Raw genomic sequence first — 9,414 nt, forward strand, 5'->3', positions numbered from 1 at the left:
GGCTTGGCTCAATGCGGACACAAGCTTGCGACAACAATTCTTCTCTGCCTTTCATCTATTGGGGTTTAGAATTCCAACAAAGGACGAGGCTTATTGTAACACCCACAACACCGTCGCAATATAGAAGTCATTTCCAAGTTTGGAATCCTTTAAATTCTTTTTTCATTGTAGCTTTTATGCTTAGGTGTCTATAAGAATGTCAACGCGTCCCCATCACAATGGCAAACGTACGCCTATAGACTTAGCCACTTCCTGTATACATTGAAGAGGAATTTGATAACAAATGTAGGGTTTGTAGTTTCTACTCACGAAATGTAACGACAGGTGGTCACGGTAGGAAAGTTTGTTACGTATTGGCCTTTTGTCCGCTGGAGACAACAATAAATCGGACTTATGGAATAAGCAGTTCACACGGATTAAGGAATACCAAACCGGATTTACAGGGTTCGCAGACCCATTGTACTTAAACTATAAGGAAATACCTTCGTTCCTTGCTAAGACGTTCTTTCAGTTAGTGATTCAGTGGGTGGTGTTTAAAAGCGACGCTTGTGTCCTTAGGCAAATTTCTGCGTATCCCAAAGCTTTAAGGAAAAAGCAATATTGTCGTTCCTATTGTATCATTAAACCCGTTATGTCTACTAAATTAACTCACGTAATAGATATTCTTTCTTTCTGCATCTTATTTTAATGAAAAAAGGTTTTGCTTTAAATCACAGTCAATAGCGTAAATTCAGAGAGGATCTTCCAAATTGGAATTGAGTGTCCATACTCCAAGACCATAATACTTTTTCTCAATTTGTCTTTAGGAGGGGATAGATATGTAGGATTAACGGTATCGAAGCTGAATTATCCCTTAACTGTCTGAAATATCCCAAAACTTGTTTTTTGGCATCTGTTAGAAGTGACCACATGCATTATTCCCAACATGAAATTGTGTGTGTGTGTGGGGGGGGGGGGGGGGGGTCTAGTTTATAAAATACTTTAGATTGACCCTATCTATGAATACTGATCATATTTCATGTCTATTCTATAATATGTTTTTCTCTTTTTTTCCGTTTTTATCTCCATGAAAAATAGAGGCATTGTTTTGGCTGTGTCCGTGTGTGTGTCTGTTTGTGTTCCCAGATAATTGTGTGAATGGTCAGCATTACGCAAAAGGTCTGAAGGCGTATTGTGAAGATATCTAGTACGTGATTAGGTCTTTGGAAGACGAAGATCAACGTCGATGTTGGGTCCTCTGGCAGGTTTTATTGGTACTGCAACAGAACGTCCGGTTTTGGTATCTTTTGTCCTACTTTGAATACTATTTACTGTATCTGTATCTATATAGCCGATATGACCGCCCTTCGGCGTAACACACCAGCTTCGCAGGCACGCGGCGCGGCAGCAGCTGGTTATATTACACTGAACGTCCTGTCACACCTAACCTTTGCACATCTAACTGCAAAGTTTCATCTTGTTTCATCATAAAGCTATCTAGTACTGTACTTGATGGCAGCGAGTTCCACTCTACGATAGCTCTGGGAAAGTACGAATTTTTGAACATATCAATCCTTGGTTAATAACTTTGGTATCGGAGTTTGAGTTTAAGTTTATTAGGATCCACAATTAGCTTAACAGCTATAACTATAAAGCATAACTATTTATCGTTCTTGTATGATTTAATTAGATTACTTGTAAGCTTATGACCTCCACTTTTCGTGACCCGGTCACCACGTACCCTGACCTGTATGTGACATATCTGACCTTACAGAGCCCATGGTCAGCAGTGGTAACCTTTCCGTCTCAATCCATCAACTGTAAAACAAAAGAGCCAACAACTCCAGGACTGGTGTGCAAATCTCCGTCCTCTTAAGAGACCGTCCCTAGGCATGAGGAAAAGCCTCTCTGGTGAAATCAAGTCCCGTTTTAGTTGCCATCAAAGTCAAAGAAACAATAGAAACTACACGAAGAAGATGATGAATCTGTGAGCTGGTTTCGTTAACAAATCTTTAACTCCTCGTTCACCAAACAAAGGGGCAGCTGAGTTAAATTTCGGGTCAGGCTTGAAAGGAAGGCACTGACGTAGATGAGCATTTTGGGAACGATTAAGAAGTAATTGATTGGGTAAAATCTGGTTAATCGTGTACCACTGTGGACAAGGTACCGTCTCTGTTGGTTGTCATCATTTTGCTTTTATGAACTTTGTCAGTGTCAATATGATACGGAGAACGGGATATTTCAATAGTGCATAGATGATTCAAAAGCTATCAACACAACTTTCTATGTTCTTGTTTGCTTTCATATAAAAGGATTGGTGTGTATGCTTGTATAAAATTTTGTAAGTATTGGACGTCTAGCTATACGGTTTAGGCTTCCTCTTTTCATGTACACGAGAGTTATATTTATGAAAACGAGACCCATCCTTTGTTTTTGTTTTGCAATTCCACAGCTTACTTGATAATCGGAAGCAATTTTCTCCATTTTTGTTATGCATTGGTTCTTTTTGAATGAGTATGCGGAGCCATATTGTCCATTTGTTGGACCATTATAGGACGTCTAGCTATAAATTTAGGCCTCATCTTTGCATGTACACGAGAGTTATATTTATGAAAACGAGACCCATCCTTTGTTTTTGTTTTGCAATTCCACAACTTATTTGATAATCGGAAGCAATTTTCTCCATGTTGTTATGCATTGGTTCTTTTTGAATGAGAATGCGGAGCCGTATTGTCCATTTGTTGGACCATTATCGATGAGTTCCCATCCCTGTTTAACCTCCTTGGTTTTTAACCCCCTCTCTGTGCAGGTGGGGTCTGATGAGTCTCTCGGGCCCGATCGGGTCGTGATCGGTCAACGATTGTTTGCGAAGACGTCTCTTTCCACCGAAGGAGTTCAAACCTACTTGTTTAAACCCAACAGGGCTGGCAACATGCTGAGTTTTTCTGCAGTTCAGCCATTCGATAAACTAACTCTAACTACAGCCTCCTACATTTATACCGTTTATCAAGAAGCGAGAGGAAGCCGAGAGTAGGCTAGAAGTTTATATGCACATGCTTTGTATATGATTGATACCCGGCATGTGAGTCTTTGCGTAGCCCTTTGCGGCAAAAATGTACAGTTAAGGTCTTCATCCATTCATCCATTCAAATACGTAAGAAAGAAGGAAAAAGAAAAGAAAATCCACAACCAATACACTGAATTGTGTCCAGTTGAAGATATTACGACTTAAGATCAACGTTGGGGAAAGCAAAAGTACAGTTTACCAAAGCAACAGATGTCAGTTGAACTTGCCATGAATCTCGTGACCTTTTCTAGCAAAGTTCAGAAGGTCAAATGCGATTTGTTAACTTTGTTTGCTCTTTTGTATAGCGAGGAGATTAGGTTGTATTTTAATATTTTCTACATTGGAACCGCACTATGACAAAGCTAGATCAATGCCATGGTAAATGTAAAAGTTACAATCATATATTAATAGCCACTTATATAGCTGAAGAATGAAGAATCAGAACATTCGGCTTCTTCATAGATTTCTTTTACTAATATATTTTGCATCCGAAGAAGTCGGTCCATTAAACTATGTATATTTCAACGAAAAGAAGATGGTGACGATACGCGTTTATATCGTAGGACGTCGATTATTTTGTAGCAAGTGTTTCATAACGCGAAAACAGATTAAAATGTGTTATCTTTTGTAATGACAAGAAGATAGTCTGGGTACTGGGTCTATAGATGCTACATGTACAAGGCATTGGGCCCCGGGGTGCCGGAAAGGGGAAGTCAGACCATATCATTCTTTTTACAAACCCCAACAATGACCATGACTAGGGTAGCGAAACTGTGTGACGTCAAGGTCAGGAGGTCAACGTCGGTCACATGGAGGTCAACATCCAATAACACAAAGGACCACGTTTTCTGCAAACTTGTGAAATACAATATGATGCATTACGGTGCATGATAATAGGCAAATGGTTAGTTAATATGAAAGAAACAATCTGTTGCCCAATTTGATTGTCCTTTTGTTCTAATAAGTGTCAATATTTGAGGTATCAGGGACAATATGGCGGAACGATATGGCCGGGTGTTGTGGAGCGGTCCCCTGGGGTCAATTGAAGAGTGATCTGTCACTGAGTAGGAACTCGGATATTGTGTAGCAAATTCAAGTGGGTCCTTTCCGTGCAACCGGTGGTAGGAAGAAATCACATTGTGTGTGTGTGTGTCAAAGGGCTTGTCAACAGAGCACTGGTTACGTCACCTTCGCTCACGACCAACCGGTAGATTTTACGACATTTTAGTATTTTGCGGCCGTGCCCTGAGGTGGGAAATGAGAGCTCGAGTGAGGGAATGAAAAGTTTAACTGAACTAAGATAGATTATACATGCATATCATGGAAAGGCGTAAAAACTTTCAAGAACAATTTGCATGCCGTATACATCTGTAATAACATTAAGTTAGTAGTAAATATGTAAACGGTTATTACAAAGAGTCTTTAGACACTACTTGATTATAAACGCAGTCTTTTGTCTGGTGTAATGCTTTTGCACCAAATACGTTTTCCTACATGAAAAGTTTAGTTGATCACGACCACTTAAGATATCCTTGCTGTACCCAAGCAAGAAGGTTAAAAATCTTATTTTAAACTCATCGACCCATGCAGGAGAACGAAAACAGCTTGCTTTTCTTTCTGGTGAAGAATATTCGGTAACACGCACCTAAATATACGACCCTTTAAAGTCTACATACAATGGGCACGTATTGTTACGTTGACCGACAAAGAAAATTGGATAATCACAAAGAGAAGTTATTCCTACTGTGTGAAACTTGGTATATCAAACACTCATTTGGACTACCTGTTGAGTGATTGATATATACCCCCACTTTACGAGACCGGGAGCATTCTTAACTGGTCCGTTTAAACACAAAGTGCTTTTACAAAAGAGACGTTTACTCCCAGGCCTACGGACTGAGTTTGGTATGTTAACATATGGCGGTATTGTGTGACTAGGACAAGTCGATATTTCATCATACACATTATAGTCCCAAGTAGACGCCTTGCATTTTTCTCTTTCTGCACTTGATTCGTTTTGGTCAATTAACATTGTATAACGGCTGAGGTCGCCATGCGGACGCCCTAGGGTACAATAAGGTCTCTTTTGAGCGACTTTGGCGAGACCTTATTGTCAGAGGCAGCCTTTTCGTCTTATACCGGTTATTATGAATTTTACAGGGAAGTTTAGTAGTTGTTTATAAGAAATGTTATTGCAAATACAGAGGGCTGATTGTAAGTACAGGCAACACATATAAAATAGGTGGAACCAATTTTATATAAAAATGAAGAATACAATGATATTAGGGACTACATCCAATGTTACATTCTAAGAAATGCATGCTGCTAGTTTTGTTGGGTTTGAGTTCTTATTTTGAGGCAGTAGAAGACGAATTTACAGCATGGGGCTCCATGCTTGTAGAAAACATATGACCGTTTTGTCCCCAAAAAGGGCTAATTTGAATTAGATGAATGGAGAATCACAATAACAATGTTTGCCCAGGAGAGTTTAAGCGTGATTGTGTAAGTCCTCGACATGACATTGACAGAACGGAGTTCACAGCGAGGTCAACAAGGTCATATGGCTACAGCTGAGGTCACTAAATTTTCCGCTGACGAGATTTTGTGTTTTGAACGTTAGACAAAATTATGAAATACCATATAATATCCCCTAGATGCAAACACAATTGGACTAGCTATTCTGTTCCGCAAAAGGGTATTCAATAATGATGAAGCTCCTTACTTCCATCATTTAATGAGATTTATTGGAGTAGAGCCATACTCAAGATCGTGATAAATTATGGGAGAACAATGACCGCCATCTTGGAACAGAAGCGTCTTCTCTGTGTATCTTTTTCTTTCTTTTTGATTTTTGCTGTCTTTTCTTCCTTTCTTGTTTATCATTTTTCACTAGAGACACATTTATATACCAAAGTTATATACTCGTATGAAAAGGAACTATACAAAATGTTATATGAACGTTTTCACAAGACATTCCAATACTTGGATACGGTTGAAATCTCAGAAGATGAACAGCTTAATGTACATCATATAGACCGCGATGATTTCACGGTTACAAAAGACGCAAAAATCCCAAGTCTATAATTCTTCTCAAATGAATGCTGAAGAAGGTTTAGAATAGTCCCGCTGGGGAGATTCCTCGTGCCGCCATGACAGTTCCCATTGTCCCTTGCGCGCGTAGTGGACATTAAACGATAGCACCCGAGATAGACTCGTTCCCAGATCATTTATCACATTGGTCAATTCGTTCCACCTATTTTCCGGTCACAAATTTTTGTCCTTTGTCCTATTGGCTAACCTTATGACCCCTAGGCATTTTCCGGTCAGGCAGAAGTTCATTTTCGAGCTGATAATTAACAAAAAGTGCGCTCTCCTCATTCGTGTTGTAATTACGTGTTCCAGAAAATAAAGATAAGAAGATCTAACGTAACTACAATGTGAATTTTTATTTTCCTTTCGGAACGTGTTTGATGGGAAATTCATTGGAATGGGTTTAAGTACAAAGAACTTTTTAAACAATGCGATTCGGTCATAAACGGACGAGAAGCTATTTCCATGGCACAGACACGTTTTGTAGGAAGTGACAGAAAAGTTGGAATCCTAAATGATAAGTCGCAAGACAACATTCTTAGGTATGGGGTACTAGGAGATGAATTGATACGTATACATCGTCGAAGACACTAGCGAGGAGAATTATTGTCTCTGCCCCGACCTTTGTCGTCCTCTCCATCCATCAATCCATCCCCATCTTCATCATGCGTAGCTATATGGTTTGGTGTCCTACTCTCCAAGCAGAGGAGTGGTTCCGGCTGGTTTTGTTTCGCTTATAATTATGAAAGGTACTTTGTCTGGAAAATGTCTGGAAGAGGGACTTGAAGGCTCTATATATTGATACCGAGCACTGGGAAGACCATGCAAGTGACCGTCCCAAATGGAGACGCACTGTCCAAACAGCTGAAATCAGGAGAAGCCAGACTGATGCACAGCGAAGAAGAATATTGCAACAGAACTGAGTCAGCTTACAGATGTGATTTATGTGGCAGAGACTCGTACAGTAATCTCCAAGCAGATCTAAGGGTTGCAAAAACCGTATCCAACTAGCCAAACGATTTTTGTGTGAGTTTTTATTGCAACCCGAGTTAATGTTTTAGCCATAGTCGATGCTGTAGGGCTGTTGTAAATTAGGATTTTACCATGGTCAATACTGACCGACGGAGGCCTGTACAATATGAAAGGTACTCAAAGAAAAAGGAACATTCGAGTTTCTGTACAAATTGACAACGACTAAAAAAGCTATCTCCAAAAGTGATCTTTTGGTTAATTGACACCTGTAACCTCTATTTACTCATCAAGGGTGATGGATAAGTGTACCTGTGTATCTTTGGTCACTCTTAATGGCTTGTTTGATAATCAGAGTCAATAGATTCAAAGATCGAACGATATGAGAAGAATGTACATTTGTTTGCTTCAATTCTGAACAAGCGTTTAAAAAACGTCTATATATAACTCAAAAGGTTGCATTGAAATGTTAAGACGTAATAGATCTGCTATATACATACTTCTTTGTTGAGTGATTGAAGAAAAGAATACATGAGAGCAAATAAATTAGATGTGTGCGTAGATGCAAAAGGCGTGGAGAGAAGGCGACTGGTGGGGGTATGCAGTATAGGTGGTGGTACATTGGGATCAAATCAGGCGTGCGCTGCCCAGGCGCGGGCGGTTAACAATGCAAACCTCTCCGCCACAAGCGAGCGGAACTCTCCGCCGAGCGCTCACAATGAGAAAGTCTACCAATTAGCGGATGGAGTTGAAAAGAAACGGCGGAGCGGAGTTGCAGGTGAAAGACGAAAGTTCTGGGTCAGAGCAGGTTTGACGTGTGACGACACACCTGCCATATAGTGCTCACCCGTGTCGTGTGGTACCATGTCAGGGTAGGGTCTCTAGTCTGGAGTCCTAATCTCCAAGCAGACGTATCGGTGGCAAGGCGGTATCAAAAGGGCAGCCATCGGTTTTGATACTGCCTTGCCACCGATACGTCTGCTTGGAGATTAGGTAGGTACTCTGATAGGTACTCTCCAAGCAGAGGAGTGGTTCCGGCTGGTTTTTGACGTGTTTTTAGGTGTTTTTGTCTCTTCAAGAGAAAAAAAAATGACAAAGTAGAAAGCCCGACAAAAACGCCTAAAAAGAAAACGTCAAAAACCAGACGGAACCCCTCCTCAGCTTGGAGAGTACTGATAGGGTCTAGCCTGGAGTCTAGCCTTCTTAGCTTTGTTTTTTGGTCCAACGGCGGAGTAGCGATCGTAGGAAAAGGAATGAAGCTAACAAGGCTGGACTCCAGTCTGTTCGGCTGAAACTTTTTTTCAATTCCATGAAACAATTTTTTAAAAGTTACAACTTTTTCTGAGTGTAAAGTTCTGTACACTGTAAATCAGCTGTAAATCTTATAAATCCCAAACAAACGTTTCAAAAGAGCAATCTAGTCGCCATGGAATAGCTATGTAAGGATATTCCCAACGCTTGCAAATTTAACGTGGATAAAAGCACACTAAGACACTCTATCTATAGGGCCAAATAAGATATTCATCATTAGTTTTTTTTACTGTCTTTCATTATTCATGGAACGTTACATCTTTAAAGTTAGAATAGGCGTTTTACCAACGCGAGCACGGAATATAGTGGACACAGACAAACAAACGCACCCTCTCTAGAATACCTGGAGTACTTTAAGATACCCGAGGTATTGTCTTAGCTATAACACTGTACATGTATCTAGAAGGCGAAAGAATATATCTATCATAAATCTATTTACTATCTTTCATTATACATCTTTAAAGTTAGAATAGGCGTTTTACCAACGCGAGCACGGAATATAGTGGACACAAACAAACACACCCTCTCTAAAAAGCCTGAAGTACATTAAGATACCTGAGGTATTATCTTAGCTAAAACACTGTATCTAGAAGGCGAAAGAAGAAATTTATAATTAGTTTGTTTACTGTCTTTCATTACACATCTTTAAAATTAGAATAGGCGTTTTACCAACGCGAGCACGGAATAAAGTGGAGTGGACACACAAACAAACACACCCTTTCTAAAATCCCTGAAGTACATTAAGATACCTGAGGTATTATCTTAGATAAAACACTGTATCTAGAAGGCGAAAGAAGAAATTTATAATTAGTTTGTTTACTGTCTTTCATTATACATGTAACGTTACATCTTTAAAGTTAGAATAGGCGTTTTACCAACGCGAGCAAGGAATATAGTGGACACAAACAAACACACCCTCTTTAAAGTACATGGAGTACATTAAGATACCTGAGGTATTATCTCAGCTAAGACACTGTATCTAGAAGGCGAAAGATGAT

Source organism: Branchiostoma lanceolatum, chromosome 10, assembly GCF_035083965.1.
Source record: "Branchiostoma lanceolatum isolate klBraLanc5 chromosome 10, klBraLanc5.hap2, whole genome shotgun sequence".
NCBI classification, from domain to species: domain Eukaryota; kingdom Metazoa; phylum Chordata; class Leptocardii; order Amphioxiformes; family Branchiostomatidae; genus Branchiostoma; species Branchiostoma lanceolatum.